Source organism: Calypte anna, chromosome 3, assembly GCF_003957555.1.
Source record: "Calypte anna isolate BGI_N300 chromosome 3, bCalAnn1_v1.p, whole genome shotgun sequence".
Classification (NCBI taxonomy): domain Eukaryota; kingdom Metazoa; phylum Chordata; class Aves; order Apodiformes; family Trochilidae; genus Calypte; species Calypte anna.
Window position 1 is genome coordinate 106576409 of NC_044246.1, and position 16789 is coordinate 106593197.

Consider the following 16789-nt stretch of genomic DNA (forward strand, 5'->3'; position numbering starts at 1 on the left):
GACTTCAAGGATCAAGAGAAGCATCCCAGAAATAACATCAGATATTCTTGCCATTCTTCCATGAGATAATTTTCACCTGAACATATGATGGTTTATTTTCCAGAGGCACATGGAATTCCTAATTCAGCCCCTTGGATCTGATTACAGAGTACGCAACACACCTTGACTACAGGTCACCTTTACAACTATAGCTTAAAGCTGTTTAGTGTGACTATTCTATTTTAAAATGCAATGGAAATTGAATTTAATCTAAATTCTTGTCTCAAGCAAACCCAGGCAATCTCTCTTGGAAAAGTGGATCCTCAGGAGAAATCTAAACACAAAGAAGTAGGACCCTACCAATTATAAGTATGATGTGGAAAAGTTCTGAGCTTCATGAGCAGGAGATTTGTTAAGATGAATTTATAATCATTGGCATTTTTCATCTTCATGTATTTAGTTTGCTGTGAAGCTGATGATAGATACACTAGTGTGACTAACAAACCAGCAAAAAATAGCAAGGGTCTCCTGATGAGATAATTATTACATGAACACTCCCATAATAATCCAAAATAATTTCAATGCAGAAAATTACTTTCATGTTTACTCTTCAGCACAATCAAGAAGCAATACAACTCATACCATTACTCCTTCCGAATGCCTCAGGAAAAAACAGAAGAAAAAAATACATTATTACCAGACACCAATACTACATCTCCTTGCCTACAATGAGGCTGATTATATATTATTTTTGTCCAATTTCCACATGTGTTTACCAGCTTAGAAAGCACCAGTCATGCAAAAGAAAAACATGGAAAATGTACTAGGTCTCAGAATTAGGAAACAGATCCAACAATAACTACCTAAGAGTCAGTAAGAAAACCTTCATCAAAGATTGCAATGAAAGATTTTCACAAAGAAATTTCTACCTTTCTCTGAAACATACAAAAATGGGAATTACTGTATGGTCTGGTTTTCTGGTCCAGCATGGCAACTTATGAGTTTCTACTTTTACATAAATTTAGGATTAATGCTTTTTAAATAAGCCTAAGTAAAGACAGCACATCCCCTTTGAATGGTTGTTCTAACTTAAAAATAAGAAATTTTTTTCCATGTCCTTTTGTGTTTTATTCATACAATTATTCACTTGAGCTAGTTTATTATATAGAACATACAATTAAAACACTAACTTACATTTTTAAAGAATAGTCATGGAAATGCTGACCATTCTCCCTAGAAACTACACAGAAGCTACTTACTGCAATCTACAAAAAGAAACACTGTGACCTATGCGTACAATTGCAGAAACTAGGATTTTTCATACCCTCAATGAACAACACAAAAATCATCAATCACAAAAAATACTTTGGAGAAATTTTTATTGAGTGAAACTTTAAAAACTGCATCTCACTTTTACCTCGTACTGCATGCTGAGATTCAAAATTTATTGATAAGGATTTAGAGACATAAATTAATGCAGTGGTTACTCAGAAAATTTCTGTCTCTCTCCTTTCATGAGTCATTTCCTCTCTCCTGCATTTTTATTAATGTTTTAACACTTTTATCAAATGCATTTTGATCTATTCATATGAAAAAATTATAATAACATTTCAGGGGATGCACCATTAAATCCTGAAATTCATTCAAATGTATTGTATAAATGCCTATAATAAAAATCTCCAAAATTAAAGCATAACAGATAAAATGAATGTTACATGAATTTAAAACATGTAATGAAATGCAGCTGTATCTTCTGTTAGATGATGTCTGATGATACACTGAATTCAAGCCAGTACCCTAATATCTGTAAACTCACTGGATGCCTTAAACAGGTCCTTGCTTCTGTGTTCAAGTTTTTTTCCTGTAGGTTTTCAGAACACGCATGCTAATCTGCAGTAATCTCATCCCAGTGGAAGTCAGTGGAACTGAAACAGCCTCCAAGTAAATCATTTAGCCAAATCCCATCCTGAACAACTTCTTCTTTGAGGATAAAATTGGGTAGAAACCTCAGGGCTACTTGCATGTTTAAATGTCCCTTTGAATGTTTGTGTAGCTGCATTCCAATAAATGGTCTTCACTGATTCAGTCCTTAGAATTTTCCTTGAGATAATTCTTTGGAAGAATTGCATAGACTGTTCAGATCTCCTCTGAAGCAGAAGGCAGTTTCATGGTGAGTGCATCCCAGGGTGAGATGTCTATCTGCATGTCTATCTGTAATGCTATCATGGAATGAGATTATTCCGTAAGTCTCCCGTAAGTCTCAGGTAAATAGGGTGCAGAGACATAATTGAGATTCCTTATATTATTTCCAACAAACTTTTATCCCTCAGTTTCTGCTGCTTTACTGTGTGTATATATACATATGTACAGGACAGGGAATGAATGATGATGGTGTGTGAGACAGAGGTCAGGTGTAATCTTAACAAATGTGAATACATGTGGTACTGTGCAAACGTTTTATCTAGGCATGGCACTACTATAGGAACCTAACTCTTCAGCACTGAATCTGACCTGGATATCTATGGGAGGCACAAGTGCAATATTTTGAGATTTCTCTCCAAGCATTTAAATAGAACTTTAGGAAGTAAGGTATGAAGTTAACATAAACATTTAGAAAAGAAGAATTTAAAAATGAGAAGACAGAAAAAAAATTAGGAGTGTTTAGTTTTACAAAACAGGGTACAAGAACCTACCTGATGAAGGTATAAGAACAGTGCAGTCACGCTCTAATGGACAGTACTGACAATATCTTCTGATAATGACAGGGAGAAAAACAGACAGAAATCAGGTGAAATCAAGCACATTTACAATTGATAAAGCAGGTATTTCACAGAGGTAATGCAATGACTTGAGAAACTCACCTTCTTGAAAGAAAAAGCTTCCATGGAATACCAAAAGGATTAGATGTCTATAAACCCAGAGAAATTTACACTAAACAGAAAGGCAGCTCATATAAGGTAGCACATTACAAATTGTAAGACAAAAGTTGGATTAAAGACAGTGTTCCCCAAGGACACAATACTGCCAAAGGATTCACTTGGGAACTCCATATGTTTTTTCTGAAATACCTGCTCCCCTTGAAATAGAAAGGCTATCTAAAATGATCTAGTCTAATAGATCTCTGCAATTCCTGTTTTTTATTTATTGTTTTAAACGCTACTTCAGAAAGAAAAAAAATATTGCATGACAAAGTATTAAACATCTAACCTACCTCTAGACACATGTTTAAATGTCTGTTTTTATCTGGTAAATTATCCCAGAATTTGCATTCCTCACATGGTGAAAATCTGGCACTCATGGTGTAAATCAAGAGTTTGTCACTGATTTCAGTGCTCAGCAGGATTTCACTGTCAAACCCTAATAACCAGCAACTGAAGAAATATTTGCTTGTCTTAAAAAAACCCCAACAAAACAAACAACAACTCTGCTGTCAGCATTTCATACTACTCTCTTCTGACCTGCCCTTTGTGAGTGAAATCTCTATTCTAGCCCATCAAACCACTCTTCTCTCAAATCCTTCCTGAACACTCATTTGCTCTTTGGTGCCTACAAGAAACGAGTCAATAATGTTACAACAGTGGTTTTCTTTTTCTTACCCCCTCCTTCCTATGTATATTTATACATACCTAAATTCATAGTTATGTGTGTATATGTATGTACATCAGTAATTTTAACTGCTTTCACTGCACTCTGTTTTACCCATGTGTGCCTTGTTTAGGTGTAGGCACTTCCTGATGACATCTGTCTATATTTCATGTCTTGCACTGCAGAAAATATTCTCACATTTCTTTACAGTAATGAAAGGCCAGCTTTTTTTTTGTACCTAACCACTGGAGGGATGAGTGACTGGAAACACTGCATTGTGACAGAGATGCAGTCCATTTGGGAATGCCTTGGCTGAACAGCAGCATTAGAGGGGTACAGCTCCAATGCAGCTGACATGCTATGCTGTGTGTGCTTTGCCACGGAAAGAGAAGGGCTTGATATACAGGTTATATGCTGGTTTTTGGGTGATATGCACCATGTTTAAAGAAATCCCCTTCACTCAATAGTGCTGGAAGTGAGTATAAACCCAAGGAGTATAGCTGATGTTCAGATTTTCACACACAAAACTCGAGTCAAGCTGGTAGTGTGGCAGGACAGGTATGATGAAAATTGACTGTTCTTTGTACTGCAGACCTTGTATTAAGTAAGATGTAAATATTTTTGCTGACTTAGAAAAGATATCCTTGAAATCTGATACACAAAATTCAATATAGCAATTGTCAAGCAATCTGTTGTCATGTTCCTTCTTGTACCATTTTTCAAGCTTCACAGATGCCAAATATTGGTTTGTTTTGGGGGTTTTTTTGTGTTGTTTTTTTTTTTTTTTCCTGATAATCTGGAACCAGATATAAACCTTTCTCTGGAAGGGGAAGTATTTACCATACCATAACTCCTTTCATAGGAGTAATTTCTGAGCTGGCTTTAAACATTATAAAGAAATAGCTTTTTTTCTGGAAGTAAACAGAATGCTCATGGCTAAGTCTAGCCAAGACAATGCACTCCTTTTCCCATGTGCAGATGACATTTTCTGGGCCATGGGAGCTGAGAGTGAAGGTCTTCCTTACAACTACTGTTATACTTTCCAAAGTGGTTTCAGCAGGAAGTGCTTAAGTACATCTCTGAATCTATGGAGAGCTGGTCCACTGATTGGTTTGGCTCCTGGCAAAGCCACTGTGACCTTTACTTCTTAAATAGTCACTAACTTACATTGGGTTAGCCTCCTTCTCCTATCAAAGCACCTTTTTTAAGTATATCCTTTTGTTTCTCTTATGATTGACTGGAACTCTGTTTGCTCCCACAATGTTTCATCATTTCATATAAGATTCAGAATCAAAAGGTTGGTAATGGCTATAGGAATGTTATTCACCTATTGTTAAAAAGGTGTCAAAACTGGCTCCTGTATCATAGTGTCTGAGGCTGCCTAGGAACTTACATTTGAAATTATTGTCTTTGATTTTGCTCTTTTTATACATGCCTAGTGATAGAACTTTACCTAGAAAAAATGTTTTTAAACAGAAAACCAAATATTTTCCACAAGGGCATTTGAATACTGAAAACACAGTGAAAACCACCACATCTAGAGCTCATTTTGTGTGATTGGTTGTTCACGGACAGCAGGCATACATCATTTGGTTTTATTTTTACCCTAGAATTTAATGTCCTTTGTGCAAAATGTAGAAGTTAATTGGTAGCTAACTCACTTTGATGGTATGTTTGCTGTGCTTGAGAGACATATTTTCCCAAATTGCCACATTTTAAATAGATTTTACCTTGCAGGGCTTTCTTTTGAGTTTATCATTACAACTTGGAAAAATTCACTATCATTGCTCCATGCAGATAAGTGCTCCCAACACACTTAATAATGAGAGATCATGTATATATGGAAATAAAAAAAACAGTAGAGAGAAAAAGCCCCTATACTGTGAAGGATGTAGCAATTAATCGATCACAGGTTGGACACAGGCATATAATTTTTCAAGATGCATGAGGTGTTTCCTTAAGAAAAGGCTGAAGGTGGAACTCTTTCTGTACTTGAAAGGCATTAATTTCTGTCAGATGAGGGTTAGAAACATAAAATTCCTGTATGAATAACTGCGTCTTGTTCTCATAGTTTTTTCCTGAGCATTATTGGTAGGAAGATGCTGAGCATTCAGATTTAGAGTTTTATTAGGAAAGAGGATGACTTAGCACTCTGACCTAATGCATCAAAACACTTGAATCCAGATCAAACTGAGTCTGGGCTTTATTCATGTACTTACCTGGTTAGAATTCATCATCCGAGTTTAGAGGCCAGTTATTAGACATGGACTGTAGAGAGAAACTCAAGATATACAATTTGGTGAGAAAAGTTGAATGTCATTTCAGAGGATATTGGTATAAAGCCCAAGGTTTCAGAGGAGGGTATGATGCTAATTGATCACTTATAAGAACTACACATATTTTAAACTATTGCAGGGGGCAGTTATATTGACTTTTTGGTTGGCTGATCTTTGAAAGACTAGAAAAATCCTAAATTCTGCAGTGAAGCCTTATCTTCGGGTGTATGAGCTCTGTGTTTTGTTTTTGAATCTGAAGAGCAAATGAAAGATGACATTAGAATGTAGTTCATTGTGAAATCCATACACCTATGTGATAATTTTCTCTCTGACCTAAAATGTACTTAACTGAAATCTTACTGGTTTTTTCAATGAGGATGAAGATCAGAGAAATGTTAACACAAGTCGTATTTTTACAACAAAATATTCTTGTTAGGTTTTTTTTTAAATTGGGACCAATCTTCTTACAAACAAACAAAAAAAAAGAAAGCAAAAACCAAAACTAACCAACCAAAGAAAATACCCAAACCAAATCAAAACAAAAAGCCAACAGCACCTTGACATATGCAATGCATCAAGACATATTAGAGGTGTTACCCTGGAGTGTTCTGCACATGCAGGTGGAAAGTGGGAGTTTAACATGCCAAATATCTGAAACATAAAGCTAGGCAAGTAGGTAAGAGACAAAGCTATAATTCATTGTGGCTTCATGCCATGTTCTTTTCCCTCACTGCGTAAAAAGGAAACCCTCTAGGGGCATTCATACTCTGATGATAATGTATTTTAAGTCCAAAAATATGATAATAATGCTCAAGTGTTGGCTTGAAATGACAAAAGCCCTAAGCTTTTAAAACTTTACAATGTATAAAGTTTAAAGAATTTGCATGAAAATGTCATTAGTTTACCATAATCATTATTACAGCTAACAGCAGTTCAATCATACATCTTAAATCTGTGATCTCGACAGCTCAGGGAAATTATAATTCCAAATAAGTAATGTGAGTAACTTGCTAAGTAATCCTGTGGAGTAGTCATCCCTCATCTTTTTAAAGAAGTCTCCACTGGTCTCCATGTAGTTTCTCATCAGATGGGAAACAAGCCTCCTGTGTGATCTTTTCTTCTACCTACAACAAGCCCTGAATGTGTTTCTGAGTCAGCGCATCCCTTGATGTGAAATGTTGCCTAATAATGTTACATAAATATGGCTTAGCAGGCTGGTGTGACTGCCTAGCTTTACATTCCCAAAGGGTTCCAGCAGAAGTCCAGCAGATGTGTCTTCTGGCAGAAAATCAGCCAAGATAATGAGAAAAGACTTCAACTTCCATATGCTGGTATCAGCCCAGATTTAATGTACTCCTCTGAGTACTTCTCTTCATCAAAACTTCTGTAGCTCTCTGGCAGGTTTTCTCAACCTCTTGAAGAGATGTTCACAGAAAGGCTGGCTGTGAATAGTTACTATGCTGCCTCTGCTTTTCTGCTTCTTTTCTGTTGGCCCTGATGAGCTTAAATAGTAGCTATGCTCTCTATGTCCCCACATCTCTCATGAATGGTTGTAACAAATATCAGTGAATACAGCTGAACAGCCTATTGCTAAGAAATGCAGCCCTGTCTGACTTTAATAGTTTTACATTAGTCTTAAAAGTGAATTAAACCTAAGTCAAACATCTCATTTGATGTTTATCAAAATAATTATGACTATATTATGCATCCAGTCCCCAAGGAGATTAGGAGACCTAAGAACTCCCATATTTAATTTATACCAGATGGGGCTAAAGTATTCAAAGCAGCAGAGCAGGAAGATCAATGAATGGTTTGGGTTGGAAGGCATCTTAAAGATCTTCTAGTTCCAAACCCCCTGCATGAGCAGGGACACTTTCCACTAGAGCAGGTTGCTCAAAGCCCTATCCAGCCTGGTCTTGAGCACTTTCAGGGATGGGGCATCCATGGCTTCTAAGGGCAACCTCTTCCACGGGAATATATGGAGGACATGCATGAGGGAAATTATATTCAACCTACAGTGGGTTCCAACTTTGTCAGCTTTCTCTAATTACTGAATACTTTATTGGACATGAATCCAGAAGTTTCCTCAAAATCAAGAAAGGAATTGGAGGGAAAATGTGTTTTTATTTTGTGCTTTAGAAACACTTTCTTATTACAAATCATTTCCGGATTTATAAGCTTTATTCTTTCCTTTTCACTCCAACATAAACACATGGTAACTGTGAGGGCGGATCAGACAAGCACTGTCATGGAAATCCTAATCCTCACCATTCGAATACCTAAAAACCCCATGAAAATCATTCACAGAATGTCCTCCTGACAACTGCATTGGAAATAGTTGCAACTCCACTGCAGAAAGTTTCATATCCTTCCTACCTTCCTAATGTGAATAACTGATTTGTTCTCACTGCCTTCTTGGCTTCCAAGAATCTTCCTGTGGAAATAAGTTTTAATGTTTGCCTCAGGGCTGTATGAAAAAACTTCCTTTTGGTTTTTTTTTTAATTTGCTCCAAGATAGGAAAGCAAGCATGAAAAAGGACCAATAAATTAAAAAGCAACAAAACAACTAAGTTTTCAGACTGAAACATAACTTATGTTGGTGGCTGTAGAGTGTGTAATTCAAAGGGACTCTTGATGATCACAGAATCAGTGAATACACATTCAAAAACTAAGGAAATTTCATGGCTGAAACTTTTATCTTTTCTTCACCAAATATTATGTCCTGAACCAGATTACTTAACTTTATTCTGGTCACATGAAGTTTACTAGCACATAAAACACAGCTAGCTATGGTATGCCATAAAATGCATAAAAAGAATCAGTAAAAGTGATTACTTCATTATATGCATTGCTAGAAATATTGTTGTACTGTGTATCTGGTATTCTTTACAACTAATGTACGGCCCTAAACTTCTATCAGACACTGAGATTCTTGGATCTAATCATCTGTCAGATGGTATCAACCAGGCCTCCACTTGCTCACCCCCACTGTGGTACAGGGAGGAGAAAATGCACCCAAAGACTCCTTACAAGACAAAGCCCGGGAGGTTTTCATTCCCCAGTTACGGTAATGGGCAAAAGCATACAGACTCTACTTGAGAAGGAAAAAAATCTAATTTAATCTACAATGAGAAAGTGAAAAAATGGCCAGATCATAATTCCTTCCCCCTCCCTCCTTCTTCCCGGGGCTGGATTGCTTCACTGATGCTTCCCCCTCAGGGCACAGGGGATGGGCAGGGGGGGTTCTGGGTCAGTTCCCCACATGGTGTTTCTCCCGCTCTTTCCTCCTCACAGTCTTTGCCCACTCCAACGTGGGGTCCCTCTCATGGGAGAGAGTCCTTCATGAACCCCTCTGACATGAGTCCCTCTCATCAGTTGCAGTCCCTCAGGAACTGCTCCAGCCTGGGCTGCCCACAGAGTCACAGCTGCTTCAGGAACAGTCACCTCCTCTGCCACGGGGTCCTCCATGGTTGCACATTTACATCTGCCCCTCTCCACATCTGACCCTCTCCATGAAGCTGCAGCTTCACATCTGCTCTCCTGTGACACTTCAGGGGCCACAAATCTGTATCTGTATTTATGTCACCTTGGTCCTTCAGGGATGGCTCTACTGTTCACCCCTGTAGGCTGCAGGGGCACAGCTGCCATCTCACCACAGGCTGAGGGGAAATCTCTGCTTGGGCACCTTCTCCCCCTCCTTCACTGACCTGTATTTGCTCTGGCATTGCTCCTTCACCTCTGCTCTGCAGGTTGGTTGGTTTGTTTATTTGGGGTTTTTTTTGTTTTTGTTTTTGTTTTTTGTTTTGTTTTTTTTTTTTAGTATTTTTGTAGTTTTGTTTCCTCATTCTTGAATATGTTACTTGCAGAGGTGCATCAAACCTCCCATGTCTGCCTGCCCTTGCAGAGAGGCAGCGCAGGGATTAGAACCGGGTGAGCTTTCAGCATCTTCTCACAGGAGCCACCCCCATCTCTTTCACCACTTCCAAAACACCACTGCACAAAACCAAGACACTATTCTTAAGATATTCTTTGCCTTTCATCCATTGCAGGTGAGAATGTTTGACTTCTGTAATGACAGAAAGTATAAAAAGCCATTTTGTCTTTGAGTAGCATTTTTTAAACTGCCAAAATTTAAGAGATACTAAAGTTCCTGAGAAGCTTCTAAGGATGGTTTTAATGTCTTACGGGAAGCTGAGTCTTTTAGGTCTGCTCAGTGCCCCAGTGATTCACTTGGACAGTGAAGGATCCAGCTCAAACCATAGGAGACATGGGGATCACAGTAATAAGTGGGACATCTGGACTCAAAGTCTGCTTCAGTCTAAAGGAGTTCTATCTATAGACTGTAATTCCCAGGAGGATCTCAACCTGCAGTCAAAGTTTAGATGGGTTCTGCCCATCTCATCAAAATTAGGTCAGAGTACAGAAAGTGTACTGCCAAGACTGAGATTGAAAAGAGAGAAAAGGGAATGTGCCAATATAAGTACTTAAAGTATATTTTTTTAATTTGAAGAGTTCTTATTTTCTAGTTTCTCATAGTATTTATCTAATCCCTCTTTGCTAAAAATACATAAACAACATCTATGGAAATTTTATTTTAAAAACCCTAAAACTTACTGAAATAAAACATCGCTGACTGCAATACAGTGACAGATACAATTGCAGAAGGCAGTAGAAAAAAGTTAAAATTATTGACGATAATTTGTCTGACACTGCTGATGTAAGGTTGTGGTTTACTGTGCAGGCAGGGAGGCCTTGCCCTATTATTAATATTAGTCAATTATACTTGTTACAAAAAAACCCCAAAACATATGGAATTTTTGAATGTGTTTTAAAACTTTTTTTGTAAAATTGACAAAATAACACTGAATCTGTTATCTCCATATTATGTAAACAATGTGAAATTTTTAGCTTAGTATTGGACTTAGTTGTGACCACTTGAAATCACTCATGGATAACTGGTATAGATGGATCTATTTAGGTGTCATGTGTTATATAATTTAGAATAAAATCTGAACTCATTAACTAACTAATTGATAAATTGTTTCAATCTCTGCTTTTGGCATCCTAAGTTGCAGCTTTTGCTAAATATTTGAATTTTTTCTTTTCTCATCATATAGCTAGGTCATCAAAGTCTGTATTTGCAGTAAGGTCCTGTACAATGGAAGTACTCATAATACCTATTTGAAAATAAAAGTCCTCTTCATAAAATGTAAAAAATTAACATATGAATTAAGAATCTCCCTTGTGTTGCAGATTTGTGTATTGAATAGTTAATCTAGAGACAATCTGGATATTCTTTTTGCACTTCTGTCAAAGAAACTAAACATACTGTGTGCACTCTAGTACTAGTCTGCTTTCAGACACATGACCCTACAAAGTAGGGTTCCTGATTCTATTATTTTAAATTTGGTTGTATGTTGCAATGAAAATATGTGATAATGGTAAAAGATCATTTGCAAATGAAATGAAAGTTCAGCTTTAAAAGTTTTAAAAGAGGTTTGAGTTTAAACTCTGAGGACAATTCACCCATATAAATCCTGCATTCTAAATAGGTGAGGCAACAAACTGTTACGGTGGAATCATGAAATAATATTAAGAAAAAAATTATTTGTATTTAGATGAAAAAAATTATACAAGTTTTTTTTTTGTTTGCCCCATATATGCCCTCAAATCAGGTGAAACAAACAAAAAAAAATACTTGCCCCTCACTGGGTAAGTTGATATTGAATGGTAAAGTATAGCAATATAAAACATTCAGTACTGCTACTGTAAAGAAGTACAATACTTTACCTGAGTATAAAGCCAGTTCTGAAGGTATAGATCCAGCACTGGACAATACATGCATGGCCAAGACCTACATCGTTGAAATAAATGGGTTTTGTACTCATCACTGCAAAACAAGGAGAATAATTATGACTGAGTTTAGTAGGATTTAGATATATGTTGAATTGTTTCTCCATAGAAACATAGATTTAGGCTTATGCTTACACAATTACCTGAACTAACATCTGGGACAGGTAAAAATATCATCACAGATTTTGATATTGATTAATCTTTTCAATCTGCTTCAATGAAATTACTTTAGATTACAAACTCTTTTAGGTGCTTGATTTTAATTTGGAAGTGAAATTGGCATTTTCCCTGCAAAGAACGTACATCACAGTTACCACAAAGAGGTAAAGTTTTGTTACATTTCTCATAGTTTCATTTCTAATAGTTTTCCTTTTATTGCCAGAGGTGTTCTTAGTTTTCTCAGTATAAAATTTTGTTTTAACACTGGTTAAAATGCATTTTTATATAATCATAGAATGGCTTAGAATGGAAGGGACCTTATCTAGTTTCACCCTCCAGGTAAAAGTGCCTGGTTTTACTTTGTGATGGTGAGTCCTAAATAGAATACACACCAAGCACAGTCAAAACATGAATGACTGAAATTTGTCTCATTTTTTTAAATTTTATTTTTATGTAAGATGCAATTTGAATGTCATTCACATTACAATGAAGAATTCAGTTGTATGTATGAAGTTAGTTTTCAGTGTCTCCAAACATAGTAATGAATAATACCTAAACACTGATATAAGGTTGGACTGGATAATCTTTAAGGTCTTCTCCAACCTGAACAATTCTGTAGTACTATTACTCTATGATGTATCTGATACAGATGGAAGAACACAACCCTTTCTTTACTTGAGACCCTAAATCACAGTTGATGTAGTACAGTACAAGTGGATCTGTTGAGGGAAACAGCTCAACGGGAGCTGTTTGGAGGGGGTTTACTTTAGACATTCCCTAGTGCAGGCTGTGGCTGAAGATGCATTGGCAGTCAGGGCTGCCAGGAGACATTGTCTGCCTCAGTTTCTCTCCAGAGGAATCCACCATGCACTCAGAGCTGCTTTGTGATATAAATCAAAGCATGGAAAATGAATATGTCAAGAGGGTAATTTCAAAAGCACCCCGAGCTGAACCAAAAAACCAATGCAGATGAAACCATGATAGACACCTTTATCTATTTCTATGGAGAGAGCATGCCTGTCCGAGGTTGTATTTGTATTGTTGTTCTTTGGTAAAAGAATTGTTACAGGGTATTTTTTATGATACTCTAATTTTCTAATGAAACAAATTATTCTGCTTTAATTATCTATCAAACATTCTGTTATGACAGTTTCTGAATGTTCAGATGGGGAGGCTGAAGCAAGTTGAGAAGTGAACACACTGACGTGTATACATTCCCCCAGATTAGTCAATAAATAGCTGGCTCAGCTACCTAAATTAAATCTAAATGTAATAGAATAGAGCTCCATGCAAACTAGTATACTTGCTAGTACAGAGATACCCTGGATCCCCTAGAGCACTGCCAAAGCAGGGGCTGGTTTCAGATATTTGCAATTCTTTGCTTTGTGCTTGATGAACTCATTCATGCTTCTGTTCTGCCTTGTTCTCCAGCACTGGTGATAGCTGCCTCCCTTAGAGATGACTTTTCTTTCATGTACAGACACTCACCTATCACTAGCCTATAGCTTTTTTTAGTGTGCTTTTGCTAACCCTCAGTCTCTGAACTCCATATCACACAGAAATAAATGCCCTCTCAAATATCTCAAAATATATACAGCTGTAGTTTTATTAAATCACAGAAAGAGAGCTATCAAGTTGTTGGTCTCACAGATAATAAAATAATTTACTTAGATATACACCTTAACGGTGATTTTTGAATAAATGTTTAAAGTATTGTTTTTGTATCTTTGCATGAAAGAGGGTATTATAAACATAATATCAGGGACATACTCAAACTATATTTCTTTCTGTAAAATAGTTTTCTTTTCATGAGAACTTTTTCTACAACTCAATGAGGATGATTTTAAGAAAATAACTTAATAAATGCCCTCACCTCTGTCACAAATTTCAGATGAGCCCCTATAGTGGGGGGAATATTGAAGTTATTTACTATCCAGTAGGGACTTATTAAAAAATATGAAAATACCATTTATTATATATGGTGATTTGATGGCAATATCTTCACTTCTTTAAGAGGTACTGTATATATACCTTGATGCATTTCAGGACTGGACTAGTTGGTGAAGTATGCAGGTGTTTGGGGTTTTTAACCAGCAATAACTAAGAGTTATGGACAAGACTAGATGTTTTGCCTATATTAATGTTAAAAGTGTGAGCCACCAGATCTGGATTTTATAGACACTGGAATAAATTCTGGTTTATTTGACTTCTTTGGACCCTCCCTCTAAAGGAGGCTTTATAGACCCTTTTTGCTTTCTTCCATTTCTCCTTCTCCCAAAAGCTGTATTTTACAAAATGGCAGTCCACTTGCATTTAACTACTTGCTATAAACGCCATAAAAGAAATAAAACCTCATTCTCTCTCCTCAATTCACTTTCACAGTCTTCTTTCTGTCCCTCTTTGAGAAAAGACCCAGCTGTTTTAAATTTAAATATACACAGTCAATTTTAATGTAATGTTCTTTCTCTGCAAATGAGGTTATATTATTCACATATTCTAGTAGTGTTTAGACAATTAGCTTTTTCTAATGTGTTTTCTTTGTCATCCTTTATTCTGACAATGCTTGAGCCTCATGAACAGTCCTTTTTTTTTTTTTAATTGGCAATCATAATCACAATACCATAATACTTGGTAACCTGAAACATGCCAGTAGTTTTTATGCCTCTTCCAAACAGCTCCCAACTATCAGTTAGAGAATAGTCACAGATATTGGACTAAAGTGTGTTTAGGTTCTGAATCTTTTTGCATGAAACATAATTAATCAAACAGACTGGCTTACAAAAATACTAGAAAGCATGGCTTTAAAAAGCATTATTGAAAAGAGCAAAATATAGCACTATCTGTCCACAGATCTTTAGCGTTTTTGCTTTGAAACTTAAATTGTTGGAAACTGAGAGCAGAGTTGTTGTATATGCAAAATCCTAAGAGGTCACTGCTGAGAATGCATGGAAATTTATTCCAGTATCTTTTACTGAAACAGCTAAATACACAAATGACTTATGAAAGTGATTTTATGGTTTTATAAATGCACAGCTCTTTTTCATGAAAGTCATCAAAACCCTTTTATCTTAAGGGTTGAACTAATCTTACTATGTGATTTAATTACTTTCAAAGGTTTTGTGCCATTGCATTTACATGTCTGCTGCATTTAACACTGAAGCAAATATAAAGAATCAGACATTAAGAGCTTCAGTTTATAAAGGCTAGTTTCACAAATTCATATTTCAAATTTTTGCCTTACTTAAAAAAAAAAAGAAATATTCCAAATAATTAAAGAAAAAATCACACAACAAACAAAAAAACCCAAACCAATTAATTAATTGAGAAAAACATTTTATTTCCCTTCACATGCTGATGATTGTAAGCTCTCTACACTTTACTCTCTAGAATTCTACTGTACTTTAACAGATACCATCTCAAGTTCTTAAATTCCTTCCTATTTTTTGTAGCCTTTGTATTACAAGTGCTATAACATGCTGGGTTTATTATTTTTCCCAACTCTCCAGTTGGGTTATTGCATTCATGTATCACTTTGAAATTTACAACCTATTTAATAGCATTTTTATTTTGTATGATTTTGTTACTCCTACCTTATAAAAAGATCTTAGGGAATAATGCTTTAGTTTTCTCCTAAATAAAACAAACTAAAAAGTTACCTAGCTAAATTATTACTTTTATTTTGGCCATAGAGAACAATGAAACAAAAATTATTTTAGATCGATGCAAATTACAACAGCATAATAATATCAACAGAGTAAAGCCAGCTTTATGACCTGCTTCTTTTGTATACTTGTGATTGCAAATGGAGAAATGCAGCTATCTGAAATTTCATTCAATGGGCTATGTATCAGAAAAGCAGACATATTAAGGTATATGGATTCAATGGCAATAGTCAAAGAAGGAAAAGAGAGGGTAGGAGTCAAAAGAAACAGATATGGCTATATGGTAGCAGTAGGCTTTTAAAATTATGATGTCAAGCATTTTGGTTTTGTAGTAGAATTCAATGTCACTTTAACATTTTATTCTAAATATGGATTTGGGTCTTCCAAGTGGTGGATGAGAAATCTCATTTTTACATCATCTTTCAGGATTTCAGTTTATGCTTTTGATCTAGAGTGAAAAGAAAATGCAACTTTGTTAACTCGTTGCATCTGGAGGCTTTCTGAACAGTTAACCTAAAATGCAAGTCATCTATTGCAAGGTCATGCTTAGCTGAAGAGAGCTGTGATCATCTTGGAGAACAGATGCTTCAGGGAGACCTTATCCTGGCCTTTGAGTACCTGAAGAGGGCCTGCAGGAAAGCTGAAGAGAGATTTTCCACAAGGGCATGTAGTGATAGGATGATAGGTGATGGTTTTCAGTTGGAAAAGAGTAGATTTTTATTAGAAATCAGGATGAAATTCTTCATTGTGAGGGTGGTGAGACACTGGCATAGGTTGCCCAGAGAATGTGTAGATTGTGCCTCCCTGGGAGTGTTCAAGGTAAGATTGGACAAGACTGAGCACTGTGCTCTAGTGGGCAGTGTCCTTGTTCATACAGAGTGATTGGAACGAGCTGATCTTTAAGGCCCCTTCCAACCAAAACCATTCTGTGATTCCGTGGTCATTGTCATTTAGGCGCATCATGGACTTCAGAATAAAACCAAACATTCCAGAAAAGTGACTTAGGTGTGAGTCCATTGAACAAAACACCAAATTTTTCCTCTCCTGGATGAAACAGTCACCTGATGAGGAACATTGGAAAATTTCAGCATTAGCTAAATATAATTTAATCTGAAAATTTCTGAACCACTTCTGATACTGAGCCTGTCACAGATATGCCTTCATTCACATTGGGCCACTGTATTCTGGACAGATAGGGGCATTCTCAACCTATTTAGTCCTGAAGAGAAGTATTTTTGACCACTGGCAGAACATCCAATCTTGCTCTTCCCAGGT